Below are 27,192 nucleotides of genomic sequence, written 5' to 3'. Positions count from 1 at the left end.
TGTTCCCTAGTGTATGTAGGTGTTTTCACTGTATTCTAAGTGTCTTTTAACATAGCACTGGCTCTAGGACTGGCTAGTCAGACTCAGTTACCACCAGTATCCGTCTGAAAAAGTTGAGGGTACAGGATGATTTTGCAACAAGGCTTCTTTCTGCTCTTCTTTTTGTTCTTTCTGCACGTTATCCTTCTTCCTGCACTTATCTTCGTATTTGAGGACTTCTGTTGCTTCTTTCTGCACTTCTTTTGTTTCTTTCTGTGCATTTTTTCTTCTTTCTTCACATGTCCTATCTCTGTAGGCATAGTTAGAAATTAGCATTTAAAAAACCTTTGAAATTCACAGAAAAAACCATAGGTTTCAGGCACGTTATAGTTAGGAATTAGCATTTAAAAAACCTCAGAAATTCACTGAAAAAACCATAGGTTTCAGGGGTGTTATAGTTAGCTGGACTTTTCACTTGTACAAAACCATTGAAATTCCCCCGTTATAGTTAGTTCAGCTAACTATAACTCGCGCGCCCGCAATGCACTGCTGATGACGTCACATATTACATCACTCATGACATGGTCAGTGACATCACTCATGACATCACTGATGACATCTCAAATGACATCACTGATGACATCACTGATGACATCATCCTTGTGATAGAGTGGCAGACCTCCTCTCACCCTAATATAACCTTTGATACACACATTCAAAAATAGAGACTAAAATTTTCAAAACAATGGACATACCAATACCAGTTACAACAACCTCTTCAGTAATTCTAAGATCCACATACACATCCACTCATTCACCAACAGTCCTATACAGTCACTCATACATGTACTCACTCATCATATGTACTCATGCACCTATACATCCTGTTACACAATGCCACTCATCCATAGAGTTACTCACACACATAGTCACTCATGCTAATAAAGAATCAAACATACATTTACTTGCATATACAGTTATACACACACCACCACACTTACATCTACGGAAACTTACACATACTTAGTCTTTTAAACAATCACTTATAGAAACACATACTTATTCATACAGGAACTCTTTCAATCTCTCACTCTCACATATACTCACTTATATACACCAATAGTCACATATACTAGTTTAAAACATATGTAGTTACTCATAAAGACACTATTGAGACAATCATTCACTCACTAACACACCCATACACACACTCATCCACCCATACAGTCCTGCACACATGCTGTGTTCAACACATACAAACAGTGAGTCACTCATTCATGCACCTATGCACTACGTAATACCCCCCACCGAACCATGCAGACACTCAGACTGATACTCAAAAAACCAACTAATAACCTATATAGACACCCATGTAGCTACTCACCAACCCATGCAGCCACTTATACACAAAGTGAGAGACTGATACAGATATTTACATATTTAAACATTACTCACTAAGCCATGTATTCACTATGATACACTTAATCAGTCAGTTACACAATCAATTTTTCAAAAACAAATCATCCATTTAGACACTTATATACCCATTTATTCTTCCATCGACCTTGAGATATACATATATAAAACATATTTAATTTTCAGAAAAACACACATTCACTGGATGATGTCATCAGTGATGTCATCAGTGATGTCATTTGAGATGTCATCAGTGATGTCATGAGTGATGTCACTGACCATGTCATGAGTGATGTAATATGTGACGTCATCAGCAGTGCATTGCGGGCGCGCGAGTTATAGTTAGCTGAACTAACTATAACGGGGGAATTTCAATGGTTTTGTACAAGTGAAAAGTCCAGCTAACTATAACACCCCTGAAACCTATGGTTTTTTCAGTGAATATATATATATATATATATATTCACTGAAAAAACCATAGGTTTCTGCTGGACTTTTCACTCGTACAAAACCATTGAAATTCCACTGTTATAATTAGTTCAGCTAACTATAACTTGCGCGCCTGCAATGCATCACTGATGACATCATCCAGTGAATTTGTGTTTTTCTGAAAATTACATATGTTTTATATATGTATATCTCAAGGTCGATGGAAGAATAAATGGGTATATAAGTATTTAAATGGATGATTTGTTCTTGAAAAATTGATTGTATAACTGACTGATTAAGTGTATCTTAGTGAATACATGGCTTAGTCAGCCTTAGTGAGTAATGTTTAAATATGTAAATATCTGTATCAGTCTCTCACTTTGTGTATAAGTGGCTAGATGGGTTGGTGAGTAGCTACATGAGTATCTATAAAGGTTATTAGTTCATTTTTTGAGTATCAGTATGAGTGTCTGTAAGGTTTGGTGGGGGGTATTACGTGGTGCATAGGTGCATGAATGAGTGACTTACTGTTTGCATGTGTTGAATACAGCATGTGTGCAGGACTGTATGGGTGGATGAGTGTGTGCATGGGTGTGTTAGTGAATGAATGACTGTCTCACTAGTGTCTTTATGAGTAACTACATATGTTTTAAACTAGTATATGTGACTATATAAGTGAGTATATGTAAGAGTGAGAGATTGAAAGAGTTCCTGTATGAATAAGTATGTGTTTCTATAAGTGATTGTTTAAAAGACTAAGTATGTGTAAGTTTCCATAGAAGTAAGTGTGGTGGTGTGTGAATAACTGTATATGCATGTAAATGGATGTTTGATTCTTTATTAGCATGAGTGACTATGTATGTGAGTAACTCTATGGATGAGTGGCGTTGTGTAACAGGATGTATAGGTGTATGAGTACATATGATGAGTGAGTACATGTATGAGTGACTGTATAGGACTGTTGGTGAATGAGTGGATGTGTATGTGGATCTTACAATTACTGAATAGGTTGTTGTAACTGTTATTGGTATGTCCATTGTTTTGAAAATTTTAGTCTCTATTTTTGAATGTGTTATATTAGGGTGAGAGGAGGTCTGCCACTCTATCACAAGGATGATGTCATCAGTGATGTCATCAGTGATGTCATTTGAGATGTCATGAGTGATGTCAGTGACCATGTCATGAGTGATGTTATATGTGACGTCATCAGCAGTGGATTGCGGGTGCGCGAGTTATAGTTAGCTGAACTAACTATAACGGGGGAATTTCATTGGTTTTTTACGAGTGAAATGTCCAGCTAACTATAACGTCTGTGAAACCTATGGTTTTTTCAGTGAATGTGCAAGGTTTTTAAAATGCAAATTCCTAACTATAACGTGTGTGAAACCTATGGTTTTTTCAGTGAATTTGTATGGTTTTTTAAATGCTAATTCTTATATTTAACGTGTGTGAAATCATTTTTTATTTTTTTATTTTTGCAAGGTTTTTTACATCTTTTTTTTTACTTTAAATTCTCTTTAAACACTATTGTAAAATTTTTAAAATTCTGCAATATATAATTTTTCACCTTTTTTTTAATCAAACAGGTAAGATATAGTAGTATAACATAGTGAATCTTTTTTTTCTTTTTTGATTTTTTTTTGTATTTTATTTTTTTTACGCGCGCGTATGGTAAGCTTACCGTAAGCGCACGTTTTGCTTTACGCACGTAATATTTCTACTCTGTTTGTGTATGGTTACGCAATTTACGTAGACGTCTGTACTGCGTACGCGACGCGTAAGCGCATACGTTACACGCGCATGTTACGTGGAAGTGTTGGAGCGTGCCTGTTATGCGCATGCGAGCATGCGCGTGTCTTTTATACGTGCATGCGTACTTTTACCGTAAGCGCTCCGTAAGCGCTCCGTAAGCATAACGTACGCGCACGGTTGGTCATGTGATCAAGAAACAGCACTTTTGATTGGTTTAAAGTACTTTCAGTTCTAGAACTCTCCTACACCACACCCATTACCCTCATTTCTGCTTGTGATCCCTTAGGAGAAGGAGCTGAGTTGTCTTTGTGATACGATGGCAGAACAGCAGTCCTCTTCTGAGAGTGAGCCAGGTAGCAGCATCATCAGAGAGAGAAGGAGGAAACAAAAGACTTCTTTTGTATGGGAATATTTCACCTATCTAGAGGGGCAGAAAAAGGTAAATGCTCCTTTAGTCACCTGCTCACTTTGTGAGCGTGTCTTATCTAGAGGGAATCCTAGGAAGAAGTATTCCTTTGGAATCACTCTATGGTTAGACACATTAAGGATAAACATCCCAGGACTTATGCTAGACACACTGGAGAAACATCTCCAGTAAGTCACCCAAGCACACCTGCAGATGCTCAGCCGAGTACTTCTTCGGCAGCTCAGCTGAGCACTTCCTCTGCAGTGGGAGCATCACCCTTTTCTGGTCCTCTGGATATAAACCCTCATTTTGGGAGGGTTACAATGAGGTGCACAAGATGTCATGGCCTAATTGTTCATGCGGAGACCAGTGTTTCCCTCATAAACAATAGGATAGACCAGCACATCTGTGGTCCTTGTTAGTATTCCCATTCTTTCTTTCCTCTTTCCCTTTATGAACACAACGGTTCTTTTAAGAGCCAACCTTACTTCTTAACTTTTTTTTAAATTTTTTAATTGACTTTTTTAATGTTTTTTTTTACCGTGCGCGTACGGTACGCGCATTTAATATTTTTTTTTTTTTAAAAACCCCAAAAATGTAATTAACCTACAAGGTCCATGAGGGACTACTACAGAAATGAAAAAAGCACAGAGAAGAGTAGTGAAAAAAGTGAGCATTAAAGTAAATGTGTGATAATTCCTGAAATTTAACACTTACCTGACAAAGAAAATAACTAAAAGAAAAATAAGTGATTTATTTTACTTGCTGTAAAGAAGTTTATTTTTATATTTTTCCTTTCTCAATCTGTAAAAAAAGAAAATGTATTAATATTTAACAATACTTTTTAGAATACAGTGCACATATTTTCATTTTTCATCAAACATATTTTTGCCCTTTTTTTGCTGTTTTCAGAATATATTGCATTTTACTGTAAATCGTAAAAGCAATTGCATTCATCACTTAACAGCGGGCAAAAAAAAAAACAATCAGAAAGATTGTTTAAAAAAAGCCCAGAATCTCTTCTCATTGAAACATACTGTAATATAAACGTCTCGTAAGAACAATCACTAGTTTCAGTAAATATCGTCCGAAAATTGTGTTGCATAAGCATAATCACCAAAATAATTTGTGTCAAAGAAGTCCACAATGCAAATTATTACCTTTCCATAAGGCCAAATGGTAATTTTTATAATAATATTTGATGACATTTCCGATGGTAATCCAATTAAATGGAAATAATGTTTTCGACAGATGTTGCAATTTCTTTCTACAATTTTGGTTTCAGAAAATTTAAATAGGAATTTGCTAAATCAAAAGGCAAACGTTGCTTGAAAACCAATTCAGAATCATTACACAGTGTCCAGCCTTTTTCACATTTAAGAAAAACTGTGTAATGACCAGAAGTTACAAAAGGCCCATCATGGAAAATTATTCCAACTGTGACAAAAGTCTTGCCAGAAATTGATAATTGCTGTCCTGTAAATTTCTTTATTAAAGTGTCCAATTTTGTTCCATCAGCTCTACAACGTTGCATCATTAAAATTACATACTGTCCATATTTCTTTAAAAGTAAGGTTGAAAACATGTCTGATTTACATTTCGAACATTCCATGTTGTGATTGGCATCTTTAACTAATTTACTAAAAGTCACTGATTTAGTCTCTGGCAATGTTAAATAGATAAACCTTTCTGAATCAACATTAGAGCTGCATGTGTACAAACAGTTTTCACAACTATGTTCCCATTTATAAGACAGACCAAACATATTTTCTATTTCTACCCCTTCATCTTCAAGTACCAAAAGAATGTACATCAAGAATTCTTGTGTATCTTGCTGGACATTTTGTGAAAACTGTGTTCGTCCTGAAAAAACATCTAATAGATTTCTAATTTCATTTGCACTTTCTATATTTGCTTTATCAACACTCAGTTTCTCATCAAGAAGACTTAGCACAGAACAGAATCTTTTTTCATGATTTTCTATTATCTGCTCTTGCAAACTTTCAAGATAAAATACAACATTCAGCACTACATTTGCATAGCAGTTGACACCAGAGCTATTTTCAAAATGGAAACCAACAACCTGTTCAACATTGTCCTTTTTCTTTTTGCTTGCAATCACATGACTCTCTTTTTGTTTTCTCTTCTCTACATCCTCATTACAGATATTCTCAATTCTCCTTTTCCGACAAACAACACGTTTTTCAATCACAGGATACTAACCTAAATGAGGAGCATAGGTTCTTCTTAATCTATTGTACTCTTTAACACAATTTGCATCAGCACTAACTTTTGAGTCATCAAAGTCTATCATGAATAAACCAGATAATTTCTTCACTCGAGACAAATCAACATATGCCATACCTTCTTTGAACACTGTAGATCCAATGTTTACAAATGCACTATCAACAGTTAATCCTTGACACTTGTGAATAGTTACAGCATATGCTAGAGGAAATGGAAACTGCTTCCTACGTACATATAAGTCTTTCACAAGCAAAAAACGGACTGAACAACGACTAATGTCTTTTACCTCTTCAATCTGATCAAATTTTATGTTTAAAAACTCAATTCCTTCTTTTTTCTGGTAGTTAACAAAACCCAAAACTTTACCCATAGCTTCATTCACTAAACCTTTTTCAACATCCAAATTTCTCCTTAGAAATACTCGACAGTTCATGCAAAGATATAGATTTTTTTCTAATCCAGCTGTTTTCGAAATGTTCTTCTCTAGAGAATCCAATTTATTTTTCAGTTCGCCTGTTAATGTAATAGTAATTCTTTCATGTTGGATTTTGTCCACTGCTTCCATTTTCTTAATCTCTTCCTTTTCCAATTTCAAAAGTTCCTCATTGAATATCGAGCATTCACGTAGTGTTGGCATTAAGCAGATTACAGTATTTTTTTCTGCAATGTTCTTGTATATTTTCTCTGCAACTATTTCCTCATTTGGAAATAAATTATGTAGCAACCGACTCTGTATTGCTTTTCTTCCTACTTCTGTGAGTAGTCCAATTCTGATATCTTTCATAATACTTCCATATTCTTCATCATTTGCTTGCCTCATATTGGTAGTGAGTTCTTTGTACTCAAAGAATGACCAAATATTCGCATTACCAATGCTTCCTAATGACTTCTTTGTGTCCTCATGTGTCACAGTATTAAACACTGGTTGTCCTTTAACTGGAGTGAGCTGCAGTAGAGCCCCAAAAACTATAACATGTTTTCCTCCAAATAGCACGTCATAGTCTCTTTTTAGAATTTGCTGCATTCCTAAATGCACAAAGGCAAGCATTAAGTTTGATACCATGCTTACCTCATCAATAATGAGAACTTGCATCTTCTTCAACACTCTTGAAACTTCAAAACATGCTTCGCCAGTTAGCTTGTGATTAGGCCTGGGCGGTAAATTCCGTTCCGTTCGCGGAATTTGCGGAATTTGGGTAATTTCGCGTTCCGCGGAGAACGCGAAATTGCCCAAAATTCCGCTTTCCGCGATTTCGCGAAATTTTTGCTTGTTCGCGTTCTCAAAATGCGTGTTCGCGAGATATTTCTCCCCGAGCACGCAAACAGCGATTGTGAACAGGAAAAAAGCATCGCGAACAAGCAATTCCGCGTCTTCGCGGAATTTCTGCGTGTTCGCGGAGATTTTTTACCATTTCGCGGAGATTTGCGTAGCGCGATTACGCAAATTCCGCCCACCCCTACTTGTGATATTCTATTTTGTTCTCATGCTCCACTGGTAACATTAGCAAGCGATGGAGAGTAATTCCTTTAATTTTATATGCTGCTAATCCAGTTGGAGCAGTAACAACACAAGATAAAGTTGAATCAGTTTTTTGCTGTAGGTAGCTTCTGATGACTTTAATTAAGAAACTTTTCCCAGTTCCAGCTTGTCCACTCACATACAACCTAATTGGTTCAAATGCTGTGAATGTGCACTCTTTATTTTCATGTAGTAATCCGTGATCAATTTTTTTTCGGACCTCCTCATAAATTTGTCGTTGTTCTTCATTCAGTTGTTGTTCCAAATCTTGTAAGTCTATTGAATCTTCCTTTGCTTGATTCATAGCCGTTTCCACTTCAGTCATGGCTATTGCAGCTTCATTTTCTACGTTTGGTTGTCCTAGGGGATCTTGACTGAGCGTTCCAGAACTTTGGCTGTCTTGAGAACTGTCTCTAGCTACTTCAGCTGCAATTGCAGCTTCCTGTTTAATTTCTTCGTTTAACATTTGGACATAATTTCTGAAAATACTGCATTCAATGGTATCTTTACATGCATTAAATGAATCCTCATAGCTCTGAAATTCTCCAAGTAGTTCGTCCTCTGAACGCCATGGTTTAAACAACTGTAAAAGTGCCAAGTAGTAAAATTCCCTTTTGTCAGTAGTGTCACAACTCAGCTTCCTGTGATTAATCAAACTTCCTTTTTTTTGCTTCACTAAACATCCTTCCTCACCAATGAGTTTATATTTTCCATTGTTGATGTCTTCTGTGGCTTTCCGTGAAAAAATGTAGTTCTGCAGCACTTCATAGAGACACATGTTCTCAAGATGATGACTTCTTTTTGGGTAATATGTGTCCCACATGTTTGTTTTCAAAATATCTGTGCTTTCTGGGTCATTCTCAGCCAAATATTCAATTTCTCCAACAGATTTCAGTACCCGATTTCGCATTCCTGCAAGGCCTAAACTGACCCAAATTATTCTTCTGGATTTCGAGTAAAGACTTGCAGATGATAACCTATCTGAACATTCGTAGGATCCAATTTCTCGATGCGTTAACATCTTCAAACTGAAACTGTACAGCTTCTTAATGACAGTCTTCTCGTGAGAAATCTCTTCCCACATTTCCTTCAATTCTGTTTTCTCAGATTTAGTAATGTATGATGTGACATACTGAGCAACAGCAATAGAATTGTCTGCCACATACTGAATATCCATGTTAGCATTCCACATGGATAAAATGACTGGGTTGTAGTCATTTATATATTTTGACTCTTCTTTTCTTCTCAGATTGTACGTATTTTTGGGAGATTTTCTTGTAATAGTATGTCGCACAGCTGACATAAAACTGTTGACTCTTCCTTTTGAAAGAACAGGTCTTGGAAATCTAAATCAACATTTTGTGTAGAGTTTATCTTTGGTCTTGTACTTCCGTCGACAGTATTTTCCACAGCGATGACTTTGGAAATGTAAAACTTGCTCTTTTAACTTTTTCTCTTCTGTGCTTTTAGGTATAGCACATGTTGCATATTCTTCAATGTAAGATAACACTGCTTCATCAGCATCTGTTCCAAATTTTGGAGCATCCTTGATCCACAACAGCATATGAATGTGAGGAGCACCTGTTGCTTGGTACTCTTTTCTCCAAAAGAAATCCAAAACTTCTCCAAGTGGTGGATTTTTTTTGTTGCAGATAAAGGACATCATAGCCTCAAATCTATGATTGAAATATCTGCAAACATTAACCGGATCCAATGAGCACAGTTCTCCTGCTGTCTTGTATTCGATGTTTTTAATGTTTGAATTTGCCTCTCGTAGAAAATCCAGTAAATCATCCCAAGCGTATTCGGCACAGCTTAGGGTTAGGAACCATGTTGGAGTTCCTAAATTCCGTAACATACATTTCACTTCTCCATGGCGTCTGTACAAATATTAATTCGTCCCACGCTGACAAGCCATCAGATTGATCAATTGTGATTCCAAATGATCATCTCGCTGCTGCACTTTGTTCATAAAATCCTTAGCAGACACATTATGTAGATGTGTTCCACTTTTTAAAATGTGGTTTACTGCATAAGATAATGCGGACAAGTCACTTTCAAATAACAGATGGAACAAATAAGGAATACTTTGACGAAATCTGGGATCTTCTGCATATAATCTTGTAGTCCGATACTCAGAAGCAGGAATCTGGACTGGACGTTCATCATATCGTCCACCTTCTCCTGTAGGAAACAGCTGGGGAAAACATCGAGCTTACAAACTCTCCTCCCATACACTCACAGGAGTTCCTTGTGCTTTTTTCATTTGAAACAGATCAATGGTGTTTGCCATTACTTCTTTTGAATGAAGAGGATGTATGCTGAAATGTTCATAAATTTCTTCTTTTTTTTTGACTTGTCAAATTTTTCAATTTGCCCAGTTGGTGTGTCTGTGTCTCCTTCTAAATCTTCTTCATCTTCATCCATATAAATGGCTTCATACCATTTATTATTCCTTTTCAAATATAAATTTGCTCTTTGTACTTTCCGTACATCTACCAATTCCTGCCAAATTTTCTTATTCTTTGTAGGTACACCATTAACCAGAATAACTAATGGTTCAGTTTCCAAAGTATCTGTGTCAATAGTTTCCATATTTTTTTTCAAATCCAACGGCAAATAGACAACTCTTCCTTTTAAACCTCTCTGTAAATTTGAAGGAGGTAATTTGCCTGTTTTTGGCTCCATACGTACTATGGTCTGGAACGGATGAACACATTGAATGAGTATAGACTCATACGTATTTAAATCAGAAAGTTCTGCAGGAACTTCAACCAATTCAAACTTATTATGTACAGCTCTAGCTGGCATTTTATTTTCTTCCAACTTGTTGTAACAGTATTTACAAATTCGATGATCTTCACCCAAATCAAAACAATTTTCAAGAAATATATATGTTGCAAATTCCTTCCACTTATAATTATCTTCTTCTTCACTTTTTTTGTAGAGATCAACATTCCTTGTTTGGATTTTGTAATGGCTTCTCCGGCAACAAATACAAGTAATATTTGGTCTTTCATTAGAGATGATAGCAAATTTTGTAATTTGATCTTCAAATTTCTTATTTACGGAGGGTTCTACATTCTCTTCCACATTTTCCTCAATAACTGTGTCATTCCCTGCACTTTCTTGTTCTGGCCCAAAGTACCAAAACTGAATCTCATCAGTAACCTTCTCAACATCTGATACAGATCCACGAAACAGAGCCTTATTCAACTCATTTAACTTTAGTGCTGGACTTTTAGCAAAATACAATCTTCTCACAAATTTCCTAATTTCAGTATGATGAACTGCCAGCATCCTAAAATGGTGAAAAACACTTTGACAAACTTTCCTAGATAAACAAGCCAGAGAATGACCTTGCAAACCAGTATTCTCTCTCACTCTGCATGGATCTAGTCCTTGAAGCACCTTAATCTTCTGTTTAACACTCTTTTTACTATATTCTCTTAAAAACTCACGTAATTTATCAATAGATTCCTGTTGCAAAGTACAAATACTACTACAATTCCAAGTATACACTGGGGCTTTAGGACGTCTCCCCATAACCTCATCTGCAATCACTTCTTCCTCATTTCTTGGAACCATTTTCTCCTTTTCCATTATACAACCATCCTTAACTTCATATGCTCGACCACTGGTGTCAACTGCATGCAGCAAACTATTACTTTGAAGATAACTCTCTTCATTAAAAAATGGTTCAGTACTTGAACTATGCATCCATTCTCCTAAAAACACTTTACAAAAGTTATTTCTTTTTACTACTCTTTTCTTTTTGCTTTGTGACTTCATTATATTAACTATTTTTTCTAATGTACGCATCCTGTTCAAAATTAAAATGAATAGTGTTCTTTTTAAATTTAAAGCCTTTGCTACAATGGCTTCAATATCTTTTTTCTCTTTAAAAATGTTGCTCTTTTCGTACATTTTTTCACATCCTTTAGCAAATTGGACATCACTCATCTCTGAAACATTTTCCTACGGCTCTCTTTAAATGCTGATTTTCTTTTCAAATTAATTATTATAGCTTCTGCTTGTACATTAGCATTTAGTAAATTCTCACTATTCTCCTGTTGTTTTCTACTTGAAACAGTTTTTCCAATGGGGGCATTTTTAAAATGTTTCCTTTTTTTGAATATATTTTTTAAAAATGCCTTTGTCTGCTTACCAGAAGACTTTTTCTTTTTCCCAACATGAGCATCTTCAACTAATTTAGGTCCTCCAGTTGTCTTCAAATAAACCTTTTTTTTCTGTTGTTTTCTTTGTCTTGATTTTATAGGCATCTTATATTTCCTTCACTGCTCTGCAACAATACCTGAAAGAAACTAAAAAAAAAATACCTTTTTTGTAATTTATATATATTACTATATTTGTCATGATCATTTATTTTCTTATAACACTATCTACCCCTTTCCTACAAGTGAAAAACACAAGAAAACCAACACGAATGTAATCTCCAAGATCAATTCCTGTGTGCACACAGACTCTTGGTGTAATTCTAGACAGAACACGATATTTCTTTTGCAATTCAAAAGCACACTTATTTTTATTTTTTTTTGCAATTGTTAATTACTCTAACAGTCTGACACATTTTCTTTATAGTTTACAGAGGCAGAAAACAGCATATGTGCAATCTGCTTTTTTCGAGCATATACATGTGTAACCTGGCAGACTGACTGCACTCCTGCAAAGATAATTAACCTTGGTAATGTTGAATGCATTAGCATTTGTCATGGGGTCCAAAAATGCCATAAAAGACTCATGCTGTGACTTTACGCACAAAATGAAATTTGCTTTCCAATTTCAAAGCACACTTAGTACTGTTTTTTCCTGCAAGCGTTAATTACTCTAACAGTCGCATACATTTTCATTACAGTTTTCAGACACAGAAAACAGCACATGTCCAAACAGCTTTTTCTGACCATGAACATGTGTGACCTTGGTGACTGACTACACTCCAGCAAAAGAAATCAGCCTTAGTGATGTTGAATGTATTAGCGTGACTCACTGCTTCCATAAAACACAAGTCACTTGTGAATACTCAGCATGATTCTACAGGATAAACTGCTGGGTGTGTGCTAACAGTCTGCTTATGCAGACTGTGTATTTTCAGTTGCAAGAGACATACGCATGGTTACTTCCCAAAAGAACCAGAGAGACACCAAATACATCTCTGACAGCAATTCCTTTATGCTCACAGACTCATGCTGTGATTTTACGCGTAAAATGAAATTTGCTTGTCATTTTCAAAGCACACTTACTACTGTTTTCTGTGTTTTTAGGCAGAAAACGAAATTTGCTTGCCAATTTCAAAGCACACTTAGTACTGTTTTTTTCCTGCAAGCGTTAATTACTCTAACAGTCGCATACATTTTCATTACAGTTTTCAGACACAGAAAACAGCACATGTCCAAACAGCTTTTTCTGACCATGAACATGTGTGACCTTGGTGACTGACTACACTCCAGCAAAAGAAATCAGCCTTAGCGATGTTGAATGTATTGGCGTTACTCACTGCTTCCATGAAACACCAGTCACTTGTGAATACTCAGCATGATTCTACAGGATAAACTGCTGGGTGTGTGCTAACAGTCTGCTTATGCAGACTGTGTATTTTGAGTTGCAAGAGACATACGGATGGTTACTTCCCAAAAGAACCAGAGAGACACCAAATACATCTCTGACAGCAATTCCTCTATGCTCACAGACTCATGCTGTGATTTTACGCGTAAAATTAAATTTGCTTGCCATTTTCAAAGCACACTTACTACTGTTTTCTGTGTTTTTAGGCAGAAAACGAAATTTGCTTGCCAATTTCAAAGCACACTTACTACTGTTTTTTTCCTGCAAGCGTTAATTACTCTAACTGTTGCATACATTTTCATTACAGTTTTCAGACACAGAAAACAGCACATATCCAAACAGCTTTTTCTGACCATGAACATGTGTGACCTTGGTGACTGACTACACTCCAGCAAAAGAAATCAGCCTTAGTGATGTTGAATGTATTAGCGTTACTCACTGCTTCCACGAAACACCAGTCACTTGTGAATACTCAGCATGATTCTACAGGTTAAACTGCTTGGTGTGTGCTAACAGTCTGCTTATGCAGACTGTGTATTTTGAGCTGCAAGAGACATACACATGGTTACTTCCCAAAAGAACCAGAGAGACACCAAATACATCTCTGACAGCAATTCCTCTATGCTCACAGACTCATGCTGTGATTTTACGCGTAAAATGAAATTTGCTTGCCATTTTCAAAGCACACTTACTACTGTTTTCTGTGTTTTTAGGCAGAAAACGAAATTTGCTTGCCAATTTCAAAGCACACTTACTACTGTTTTTTTCCTGCAAGCGTTAATTACTCTAACTGTTGCATACATTTTCATTACAGTTTTCAGACACAGAAAACAGCACATATCCAAACAGCTTTTTCTGACCATGAACATGTGTGACCTTGGTGACTGACTACACTCCAGCAAAAGAAATCAGCCTTAGTGATGTTGAATGTATAAGCGTTACTCACTGCTTCCACAAAACACCAGTCACTTGTGAATACTCAGCATGATTCTACAGGATAAACTGCTGGGTGTGTGCTAACAGTCTGCTTATGCAGACTGTGTATTTTCAGTTGCAAGAGACATACGCATGGTTACTTCCCAAAAGAACCAGAGAGACACCAAATACATCTCTGACAGCAATTCCTCTATGCTCACAGACTCATGCTGTGATTTTACGCGTAAAATTAAATTTGCTTGCCATTTTCAAAGCACACTTACTACTGTTTTCTGTGTTTTTAGGCAGAAAACGAAATTTGCTTGCCAATTTCAAAGCACACTTACTACTGTTTTTTTCCTGCAAGCGTTAATTACTCTAACTGTTGCATACATTTTCATTACAGTTTTCAGACACAGAAAACAGCACATATCCAAACAGCTTTTTCTGACCATGAACATGTGTGACTTTGTTGACTGACTACACTCCAGCAAAAGGATCAGCCTTGGTGATGTTGAATGTATTAGCGTTACTCACTGCTTCCATGAAACACCAGTCACTTGTGAATACTCAGCATGATTCTACAGGATAAACTGCTGGGTGTGTGCTAACAGTCTGCTTATGCAGACTGTGTATTTTCAGTTGCAAGAGACATACGCATGGTTACTTCCCAAAAGAACCAGAGAGACACCGAATACATCTCTGACAGCAATTCCTCTATGCTCACAGATTCATGCTGTGATTTTACGCGTAAAATGAAATTTGCTTGCCATTTTCAAAGCACACTTACTACTGTTTTCTGTGTTTTTAGGCAGAAAACGAAATTTGGTTGCCAATTTCAAAGCGCACTTACTACTGTTTTTTTCCTGCAAGCGTTAATTACTCTAACTGTTGCATACATTTTCATTACAGTTTTCAGACACAGAAAACAGCACATATCCAAACAGCTTTTTCTGACCATGAACATGTGTGACCTTGGTGACTGACTACACTCCAGCAAAAGAAATCAGCCTTAGCGATGTTGAATGTATTGGCGTTACTCACTGCTTCCATGAAACACCAGTCACTTGTGAATACTCAGCCTGATTCTACAGATTAAACTGCTTGGTGTGTGCTAACAGTCTGCTTATGCAGACTGTGTATTTTGAGTTGCAAGAGACATACGCATGGTTACTTCCCAAAAGAACCAGAGAGACACCAAATACATCTCTGACAGCAATTCCTCTATGCTCAGAGACTCATGCTGTGATTTTACGCGTAAAAAGAAATTTGCTTGCCATTTTCAAAGCACACTTACTACTGTTTTCTGTGTTTTTAGGCAGAAAACGGAATTTGCTTGCCAATTTCAAAGCACACTTACTACTTTTTTTTTTCCTGCAAGCGTTAATTACTCTAACTGTTGCATACATTTTCATTACAGTTTTCAGACACAGAAAACAGCACATATCCAAACAGCTTTTTCTGACCATGAACATGTGTGACCTTGGTGACTGACTACACTCCAGCAAAAGAAATCAGCCTTATTGATGTTGAATGTATAAGCGTTACTCACTGCTTCCATAAAACACCAGTCACTTGTGAATACTCAGCATGATTCTACAGGATAAACTGCTGGGTGTGTGCTAACAGTCTGCTTATGCAGACTGTGTATTTTCAGTTGCAAGAGACATACGCATGGTTACTTCCCAAAAGAACCAGAGAGACACCAAATACATCTCTGACAGCAATTCCTCTATGCTCACAGACTCATGCTGTGATTTTACGCGTAAAATGAAATTTGCTTGCCATTTTCAAAGCACACTTACTACTGTTTTCTGTGTTTTTAGGCAGAAAACGGAATTTGCTTGCCAATTTCAAAGCACACTTACTACTTTTTTTTTCCTGCAAGCGTTAATTACTCTAACTGTTGCATACATTTTCATTACAGTTTTCAGACACAGAAAACAGCACATATCCAAACAGCTTTTTCTGACCATGAACATGTGTGACCTTGGTGACTGACTACACTCCAGCAAAGGAAATCAGCCTTAGTGATGTTGAATGTATAAGCGTTACTCACTGCTTCCATAAAACACCAGTCACTTGTGAATACTCAGCATGATTCTACAGGATAAACTGCTGGGTGTGTGCTAACAGTCTGCTTATGCAGACTGTGTATTTTCAGTTGCAAGAGACATACGCATGGTTACTTCCCAAAAGAACCAGAGAGACACCAAATACATCTCTGACAGCAATTCCTCTATGCTCACAGACTCATGCAAAATTCACCACATACATCCCCTCTCAAACTCATAACTCACCTTTAAAATGTGTTAGTTGAGAAAGATATGTGGCACTCAAACAGCAGACTATCACAGTCAGAATATCAGAGCTGTACACCTCTCTCCTCTGAGCAGAACCAATTAACGGCAATGTTTCCCTCTCTTTTTTCACACTTATTCATGTTAATTACAAATCTCTGTGCTTCCCACTTTTTTTTAAATGAAATCATACATTTCTATTGGCTGAAAACTTCAACCCTTTTCCAAATGTTCCCTTCCCCCAACTTGACTTTTGCCTGCTACCATAGCAACAGCTCATGGAACACTGCTGTGAGGAGTGAGGTCAGAAGTTCACCACACAATGTTTCAAATCGAAAGACCAAGAGTGCTTCACCTGTCCAACCTTTACAGCAAATCCAAACTATTCTTCTGTGGGAACACAATTTTCTAAACCAATACAAAACATGCTTCTATAAATGTACACATATAGCCTAGTTTTTAGTGTAGAATGGTGTGAAACAGCCAATGAGTTCTTTTTATTTTAAAAAAATATGTATGCCTCCATTTTCAAACTGTCTTTCATTTCATTTTGCCATTCTACTGAAAGACACCTTCAGAGTGCATCCAGATCTCCTTGAAAGATGTTCACAGTGTGGATTGTAGGTCACAGCTATGTCTTCTGGAGTGAAAAATTTGCAGAAAAAAGAGGTATGGTGAGAGACCTTGCTTTGCCAAATGTAGACATTAAATGGATTGGTCAGAGAGGGTTAAAGTGGCACCATTTAATGCCTTTGGTGAAAACCTTTCTACATCTCCCACACCCTAACCTTATTATTGTGCACTGTGGTGGAAATGACCTAGGCACTTTAACTGGTGTAGGTCTGGAAATGCTTATTAAGGACACCTTTGTGCAATTGATGTCGCTTTTTCCTCATTCTGCCTTTGTATATTCTAACATATGCCAAAGGCAAAAGTGGAACTGGTCCTACCAATTTTGTCCGCAGATTGACAAAGCAAGAAAGCACGTCAACAAATCTGTTTCTGCTCTCCTCAGAGACTATGGTATGGGTTCTATATACCACAACAACTTGCGTTACAACATGCAAGACATTTATAGAGGAGACGGTGTACATTTCAATGATGAAGGGAACAGAGTCTTCCTCTTAAACTTTAGACTCTGCATCGGTACTTACTTGTAGGTACCAAAAAACACTCAATGAACACAACGGCTCTTTTTAGAGCCCCCTAATATCTTATCACTTAAAATTGTTTTTTTCTTCTTTTTTTGTTATTTTCTACCGTACGCGTACGGTAAGCTTACCGTACGCGCACCCCGTGTTTTTTAAAAAAAACATTGTAATGTATTTTTCATACTTTTATGGCCTTCTTGGACCCCCTGACAAACGCTAGGGGGTCTGCAACTCTCTTCGTTGCCCCCTTTCCACGTTCTCCTCCTTTTTTTATCAGTGTGAGACACACAAAATGGAGGCCGACACTTCCTGATTTCGACCGATTCGAATGTAACCACCAATCAGAATTGAGCTTGCGCATGGCACCGTGCGCGTACGGTAAGCTTACCGTAAGCGCTCGGAGCACGCCTATAGATATATATATTGATTCAAATGCTATTTTCTCAGCAAATACTGAACACATTTATACCAGACCTACAAAAGGCACATCCCTGACCTGAGGACTACCTCTTTGCCAAATTTCAAGTAATTCTGTTCAGCTATTCGGGCTGCAGCTTGGACTAAAGGTCCTATGGAAAAATGCATGGGGGAAAAAGCGTTTTGGGACCCCCCCTTTTTCTCAGCCCCCACTTGACGAATACCCCCGAGACTTTCAGGGAAAGAGCGGAGCGGTGCGCCCCACCTATTTTGAAAACTTCGCGAGGATTCCTCAATCGGCACCAAAGTTATTCAAAATAGATTATTGTGGATTTCCTATGGAAACACGGTCCTAACTATAACTACCTACTGGCGACTGCCAGTAGGTAATATATATATATATATATATATATATATATATATATATATATATATATATATATAGTTTAACAATTTTTGAATAATCTTTAGTTAGGAAAACTATATTCATTTAAAAAAATATATATATATTATTCAGAAATCGCACACCCTTCTCACACCCTACACGATGGCTGCACGCATCCCGGTTGCCATTTTGAAAATTCGCGCTGGGGGTCTCGACTTCGGCGTAATTTGTAAAGTATGAAATATCTTTAAATTAATTATAAATAAAAGTTTTCCTTTAAGTGTTTGTCTAAATTTATTAATAAAAGTATTTTTAAAGTATTATTTTCAATATAATTTAAACTGAAAATTATTCGATTATTATTGGTTTCGGAGGTTAGGAGGGAAGGCCATTTTGCTTGATCTGTTTTGCAAGAATTTTTGGTCTAGTCAGGTGGACAATTTTCTCCAGGTGAGGTACGGCTTGAGGATTCTATTCAAAGGTGAGGAATCAACAGGCAGAAGTATCCATCAGAAGAGCACGTTAGATACTTTCGGTAACACTTTTTCTGGTGCATACAGTATCTGCCTGTGGATTCCTCACTGTCCCACCTGCCTCCCTGTTGTCCACCTGTTCCTACCAAAAAGATGCTTTTACTGTTTGGCATGAATGTTTTTAATATGTCTTAATCATGCTTATGTTTTAATAGTGAGAAATGCTTGATCTGTTGCTATTTCTTTATGCCTTTATTGGTTATGCATTTGTGTATATATATATTCACTGAAAAAACAATAGGTTTCAGGCCTGATATAGTTAGGAATTAGCATTTAAAAAACCTCAGAAATTCACAGAAATAACAATAGGTTTTACGGGTGTTATAGTTAACTGGACATTTCACTCGGACAAAACCATTGAAATTCCTCCGATATAGTTAGTTGTACAAACTACATCTCGCGCACCCGCAATCCACTGCTGATGATGTCACATATTACATCATCATTCATGACATGGTCAGTGACATCACTGATGACATCTCAAATGACATCACTGATGACAGCACTGATGACATCATCCAGTGAATGTGGTGTGGTTCGTTATTTAAATATGTATTATATATATATTAATTTGCATTGAAGAATGAGTGGATATATAAATATAAATATCTGGATGGAGGATTTAATAGCAGTGTGACTGACTGTGTACTTGACTAATTTATAGTGTCTCACTAAATATATTGGATAGTGACTAAACTGTGTGAATATCTGTATCACTTTGTCAGTTGTTGTGTAAACTGCTGCACCGGTTGGTTACTAGCTACGTGAAAGTCTATATTATTTATTGATTAGTTAACGGAGTACTTGTATGGGAGAGTGAATGTGTGTGTGGTTCGGTGGGGAGGTGAGTGACTGCCCAAAGATGTGTGAATAGTTGATTCAGTAGGTATATGAAGTTAAAACTACATGTTATAACAGTTGTTTGGGTGAGTGAATATCTTTATGGGTGTGGCGATGAGCCAATATATGTCTCAATGGTACATGTCCAACAAACTAGGAAAATAAAAGCCAGTGTATGTGTCAGTTGTTGCATATAAATAAGTATACATAAGACTCAGTGATTGCATGAGTGACTGTATGGATAACTGTATACTTGTAGTAGTGTTTTTATAACACACTAAGTATGAGTTGTAAACTATATGAATAGATGACGTGGTGTTTTTATAAGTGTATAGCTAAGTAAAAGTAAGTATGATCCATTGTTTGCATAACTGAGTAGAATGACTTCATAAGTGATTAGGATGTGTGCTGGTGTGTAATGTCGATATAGGTGTATAAGTATATTTGATAGTTTTCTATTGATCATTGACAGCAACTATGAGTGAATCTATAGGTAAGTGATTAGATGTGTGCATAGATCTAGGAATCTCTGAGTGGGTGCTTAGAAACTTGTATTGGTGTGTCAATGGTTTTAAATCTGGCACTTTTGTTCCAGTGAAATGTCCAGCTAACTATAACACCCCTAAAACCTATTGTTTTTTTAGTGAATTTCTAAGGTTTTTTAAATGCTAATTCATAACTGTATCAGGCCTGAAACCTATGGTTTTTCAGTGAATTTCAAAACAAATTTAAATGCTAATTCCTAACTATATCAGGATGAAACCTATGGTTTTTTCAGTGAATTTCAAAGGTTTGGTAAATTACAATGTTTTAATGTATTAATTGTTATACTGATTTTTTTTATACTGATTTACTACATTTTTTAAACTATTTATTTTTAGATATATTTTTTTAATTACATTATAAATTACAATACAAAATATACTTTCTCTGAATGAATTACTTTAGTTTAACTACTTTGCAAATAGGCAATAGACTTTTAAGTACAGTAGTTACAGTTGTTGCAATGGACAACACAATTTCAAACACAATGCAACACTGCGCTCAATGTGAATTATTAGTCAAATGCAATTAGTTACTTTATGGATTACTTTTCTAACCAGAGGACTGGGTCCTAGATTCAGTCCTTGGACCTCTCCTGTAAACAGTTGAGTAAAAGCGTTTTAGTTAAAATAGTTATTTTTAAGGAATATTATTGTATTTTTAAAGTTGACACTTTGAAAAATGTTCACATAGAATCACCAATGTTACCCTATGGTAGAAAATTAACTTAGCAGGTAAGTAGTGTTATCGTTACTTTTTCTTACTCAGTGGTGGATCCTGAATCCAGCACTGGCCAATCTCCTTTAAACAATTGAAAGAAAGTGTTTAAGTTATACAGACGATTTTTTAGGAATATATTTAGTTTGTGAAAATAGACACTTAGAAACTTATCTGGTGAAAACTACACAATGGATTCCTATGGAAGGAAATACAAGTTACTGGTAAATATGCTCAGAATTACTTTTCAGGGTCAGTGCTGGTCTAAAAGATGCAGCCCTGGTTTCCCTCCTGATAACAGGTGAGTAAATCGGAATTCGTAGTTCGGCTGCTTTTAGAGGAATATTCGTACGTTTCAAAAATGGACACGTAGAAACTTTTCTGCTGAAAACCACACAATGGATTCCTATGGAAAGAAATACAAGTTACTGGTAAGTACGCTTAGAATTACTTTTCAGGGTCAGTGCTGGTCTAAAAGATGCATCCCTGGGTTTTATCCTGATAACAGGTGAGTAAATCGAAATTTGTAGTTCAGCTGATTATAGACGAATATTTGTACGTTTCAAAAATGGACACTTAGAAACTTTTCTGCTGAAAACCACACAATGGATTCCTATGGAAGGAACTACAAGTTACTGGTAAGTACGCTTAGAATTACTTTTCCGAGTCAGTGCTGGTCTAAAAGATGCAGCACTGGGTTCTCTCCTGATAACAGGTAAGTAAATTGGAATTCGTAGTTCGGCTGATTTTAGAGGAATATTTGTACGTTTCAAAAATGGACACAGAAACTTTTCTGGTGAAAACCACACAATGGATTCCTATGGAAGGGAATACAAGTTACTGGTAAGTACGCGTAGACTTACTTTTCAGGGTCAGTGCTGGGTTAAAAGATGCAGCACTGGGTTCTCTCCTGATAACAGGTGAGTAAATCGGAATTCGTAGTTCGGCTGAATTTAGAAGAATATTTGTAAGTTTCAAAAATGGACACTTAGAAACTTTTCTGCTGAAAACCACACAATGGATTCTTATGGAACGAAATACAAGTTACTGGTAAGTACGCTTAGAATTACTTTTCAGGGTCTAAAAGATGCAGCCCTGAGGTGACGTGTGCAAACACGCCCTGTGGCGCGTTATAAATCGGGAATTAATTATTCTTCACTCCTGAGATCATCATTACACCTCTCTGCAACGCAGCCCCCTGGTGCATACTGGAGATTCCTGGTGGGCTAGTTGGCCCCCAGTGACCCCCAGTATTCAAGGGGAATTAGATCCCCCTCTGCAAACGCGCCAGGGCGCCAGAGTAGTGCAAGGAGGGGGCGTGGCCTCCGGCCCGATCCCATCTTTTTTTTTTTTCTTTTTTTTTAATGGGGGCTAAGTGTGGCCCCCTTATTTTTCTAATTTATTGGCCCTGGGGACCCCATCCCGCAGGACCTGCCCCCAATTTTTTTTTATAAAAAAAAACAAAAATCGGGAAGGGGCCACGTGGCCTACCTCCCGAGGCCATAATTTACCCTGGGGACCCCATCCCCCGGGGCATGGCCCTTTTTTTAAAAAAAAATGTATTTTGGAGGGGGGCTGCCTTGCCCCACTCCTGTGGCCCCTTTTCGCCCCGTGGACCCAATCCCCCTGGGCTGTTTTTTAGGATGGGGGCCGCGTGGCCCCCCTCCCTTCCCCCACGGTCCCATCCGGCTCCCCGCCTCCTGCGGGAGCCGGCATTGCTTTTCCACATGGGGAGCAGCTAACTTGCTGCTCCCCATGTGTAAAAGCAATTTGCTTTGCTTCATTGAAGCGAGAGCAGGTTTCCCTGCTCTCGCTTCAATGAAGTAAAGCAGTTTGCAATGGCAGGGTAGGAGCTGCGAGGCTCCCGCCCTGTCATTGCAAACAGCAGTGTGCTGGGGGTGGGCACCCTGGGACACTGCAGGAGCCAGCCCTGGGGGGTGGCGGTCCCCAGGGCCATCATTGGCTCCAGGGGGGCGCCACGCAGCCCCCCTCCCACTTAATTTAGAGCCTTGGGGATGGTGGTCCCCGGGGCTTGGGGGTCTGTAACGGACCCCCTATGTTAAATAATTAGTGCCCCGGGGAGGTGGCGGTCCCCGGGGCATGTGGGGGGTCTCGAGCCCCCCCCCCCCCCACCCACACAGGTTTTTTTTTTTTTTTAAACAAGCCCCGGGGGTTGGAGGTCCCCGGGGCTGCGGGGTGGCCATGAGCCCCCCTGCATACATTGACATAAAGCCCTGGGGGGTGGTGGTCCCCGGGGCTTGGGGGGGTCTTTGAGCCCCCCTACCCATGTATAATAAAGCCCCCCATAATTTAGATAAGCCCCGGGGGTGGCGGTCCCCGGGGCTAGGGGGCCCCTCTGAGCCCCCATTTTAATATACATATTGCCCCCGGAACTTGGCCCCCCCGGGTGCTAAATAAAAATGAAGCGCAGATCCTGAGTACTGGGGTGAAAGTATGACATTGTTCTGCATTCCGTTACCATAAGTAAGCTGAGTAAAAAACATTTTTCCCCAAACTAGGGCACCCACCGCCCTGGCATCCCCAATTTGCTGGGCATATATACCCTCCCTACCAGTAGAACACGTAAGTCAGCCAATTACCACTCCTCGGTAGAGGTAACTTGAGGGTTTGCCCTCGTGTGAAGGTCACTAGGGGCTCACAACTTGCCCACTCTCCTCCTCTATTTCACCCGCAAGCCACTCCACTTCAGTAGGCGGGCAGCTATAGCGGGATGGAGGCGAGTGTCCAGTCTGAAAAAATTACAGTGCATTATCGAATGCAATACTTCACCAGTTCAAAAGAGTTCACAAAGGAGAGACATTCTGCAGTAGCAATGTGTGCATCAGGAGAAGCTGTCCTCTTCAGTCTGGGTCCGACATTGGTGATTGGGATCTGAAACAGTGCGGGTCTCCACCTCCTTAGATGTTGCTCGACGATTTTGTTTGAGGTAGTCCTCCGCTTGCTGGGGATTTTGGAAGAAATGTGGCTTCCCACGGGGCGTGATCTTCAGTTTCGCTGGATACATCATGGCGTATGGGATCTCATGTGCCTGCAGTTATTTCTTGCTGCAAATTTATGCCGTGCCTCTTGCACTGTCTGCGTAAAATCCGGGAAAAACGCCAAAGTGGCGTTTTCGTAGTGAACCTGTTTCTTCTCTCTGGCAAGACACAGGACCGCGTCTCTGTCGCGGTAGTTCAAGAACCGCAATATCATAGGAAGCGGCTGCACTCCTGGGGGCGGGCATGCAGCTAACGATCTATGTGCCCTTTCCACTGTCATATGTGCTGAGAAGGAGTCTATTCCAAACAACCCTATAATTAGTTTTTCAATAAAATCTTCCATGCGGCCCATGTTGGTTAATTAGGCCAGGCCCTAAATACGGACATTGTTCCATCTGGAACAAGCTTCAAAGTCCTCATTCTTCTCCGCAATTATCTGGAGCAATCTGTCCATTTGGTGAATATGCTCCCTATCTGCTATGGTTCTATCCTCCAGCTCAGATACCTTGGTTTCGGCTTCTTTAATCCGCTGATCATGCTGGTCGAGTTTATTTACCACCGAATCTATCCTTGCATTCATTGAGTCTATTTTTGAATTGATAGATGATAGGTTCCGTTTCATATCAAGTAACAGTGATTTCCAATCTTCTTCCTGATTTTCTGCAGTATCCGAGTCCGTCTGATCTGTTGAGTGTGACCGAGGTGCTTTGCGCGGTTCAAATGGTATTTTTGTTTGTTTGGTATCGGTGCGCCCCATGGTGACTGATCGATATTGCCCAGGAAGTGAAAGACAGAAAGGGTATGGACCCGAGGTGACATCTAATAGGCAACTCGAACCTGGTACCTCCAGCACCACGTACCTAGGATACGCAGTAGACCAACCTGCCCAGACAGGGTACACAAGTGGTAGAAGCAGTTCACTACAGCTGGGGTTAGGCACACCCTGGCGTCAGTTTGGGATAAGACAGCACCCAGTCCTTGGTCTAACACATCTGTCTGTAAGATGAACGGTTTCCTGTAATCCAGGCTTAGCAACACAGGTTTGGAGGTGATGGCCGTTTTTAGGGTCTGGAAGGCGAATAGATATGTATTCGAGGGGGAACGGAGGACCCTCTCAGTGTTCACATTTTTCTGGAGGAGGTCTGTTAATGGGGCGGCCTTTTGGGAAAAATCGGGTATGAATCTCCTGTAGTAGCCCAGAATGCCTAGAAATGCCCTGAGGTCTTTCTTGGTTTGGGGAAACAAGATACTGCTATGGCTAAGGAGATACCCTAAGTACTTTACAGACCTAGCTGCTAGTCTGCTTTTAGCAGGGTTGGTGGATAGGCCACTGTTTTTCAGGGTCTGGATAACTGATGCGAGGTGGTCAAGTTGTTGTTCTTAAGTCCCACTATATATGACGATATTGTCTATATAGCCTGCTGCGTAATCAGCACAGGGTTTGAGTACTGTGTTCATTAATTTTTGGAAGGTTGCCGGAGCCCCGTGCAACCCGAGAGGTAGAACTATGAACTGATATAGGTCCCCAGGGGTTGAGAATGCTGTTTTTCTCTGTCTTCTTGTCTTAAGGGTACTTGCCAGTATCCTTTACTTAGATCCAATGTACTGATGAATTGTGCTTTCCCAAGCCTCTCGATCATTTCATCGACCCGCGGTAGTGGGTATGAATCAAACTGAGAGTTTATTCACCTCCCGGAAGTCGATGCAAAACCGGATTGACCCATCCAGTTTTGGCAAGAGTACGATGGGAGAATTCCACTCACTTGTTGATGGCTCGATCACCCCCATCTGGAGCATCTGTTGTATTAATATTATTATTAGTGTGTTTTATAAAGCGCGCAGCGGCCCCAATGGGGCATCCCGGCGCTGAAGACTCTGACAGCCGGCTGAACAGGGTCGGGAAAGCAGTCTTAGGAAGAAAAGAGGTGGGTTTTCAGAGATTTGCGAAAAGGAGTTTCTAGGAGAAGTAGGGAGTTGGAGCGTAGAGTCCTGGTTTTAACGTAAGGACGTAAGGTGTTTTTCAGGTGGGCTGATCCGCTGCCTTTGGAAGCACGGAAGGCCAGCGTCATTACTTTGAAAACGCATCTCTTTACGATGGGCAGCCAGTGCAGTTTACGGAGGTGAGGAGAGATGTGATGTCTGGCAGGGATTCTCTCCACCAGCCGTGCGGCGGTGTTTTGGACTGTCTGTAGTTTGTGACACAGGCGGGCCGTAATGCCAAGGTAGAGGGCATTGGCATAATCGAGATGGGATATGATTAATGCCTGGATCACAGTCTTACGGCAGTCCACCGGCAGGTAGTTAATGAGCTGTTTGATTGTTCTAATTTTGGCGAAGCAGGAGGCTGCAACTGTTTGTACCTGGGTGCTGAAATTGAGATGGTTGTCCCAGCGAACTCCGAGGTTTCTCACCGAGTCTTTCGGCGTGGGGGCTTGGCATAGTTCATCTGGCCACCAAAGGCTGGAGTCCAGGGGAGAGGGTGAGTTAAATAACAGGATCTCCGTTTTACCTGCATTAAGACGGAGGGAGTTGGCATCCATCCAATGAGAAATAGCTCTGAGGCAGGATTTCAGCGGTTCGAAAGCAGAGACGGAGGGGGTGTCGAACGTGAAAAGTAGCTGAATGTCATCAGCGTAGGATGTGGATTTAATTCCTGTCTGAGCAATCAGCTTGGCCAGGGGGGTGAAATAGACATTAAACAAAAGCGGGCTTATAGAGGAGCCCTGTGGGACTCCCCATTTGAGGGGTCTGGCTGAGGAAGTGAAGGGAGGGGTGAAAACTTGTTGTGTACGGTCGGACAGATAGGATGACAGCCATTTCAACACAGAACCGCCCAGCCCTAAGTCCTCCAGCCATCCCAGCAGGATCTTATGAGAGACGGTGTCGAATGCTGCTGAAAGATCCAGCAGCACTAACACCGCTCTCGACCCTCGGTCGAGCGTCCACCTCACAGAGTCGGCCGTTTCAATAAGGGCCGACTCCGTGCTGTGGCCCGACCTAAAGCCATGCTGGGAGTCGTGGAGAAGCCCTTTGGACTCGATAAAGTTCGCCAGTTGGGAGT

The 27,192-nt window shown here is 39.3% G+C and overlaps 1 pseudogene; it reads right to left on the bottom strand.

Moving 5' to 3' along the window:
• LOC146863742 (uncharacterized) overlaps positions 1-24,160 on the bottom strand; it is a 115,655-nt pseudogene extending 91,495 nt beyond the window's left edge.
• Between the last annotated feature and the right edge of the window lie 3,032 nt (positions 24,161-27,192).

This window comes from Triturus cristatus, chromosome 2_1 (assembly GCF_964204655.1).
Source record: "Triturus cristatus chromosome 2_1, aTriCri1.1, whole genome shotgun sequence".
In the NCBI taxonomy this organism is placed as follows: Eukaryota; Metazoa; Chordata; class Amphibia; order Caudata; family Salamandridae; genus Triturus; species Triturus cristatus.
Note: the sequence above shows the minus strand (reverse complement) of the source record. Positions and strands in the feature narration are given on the sequence as shown.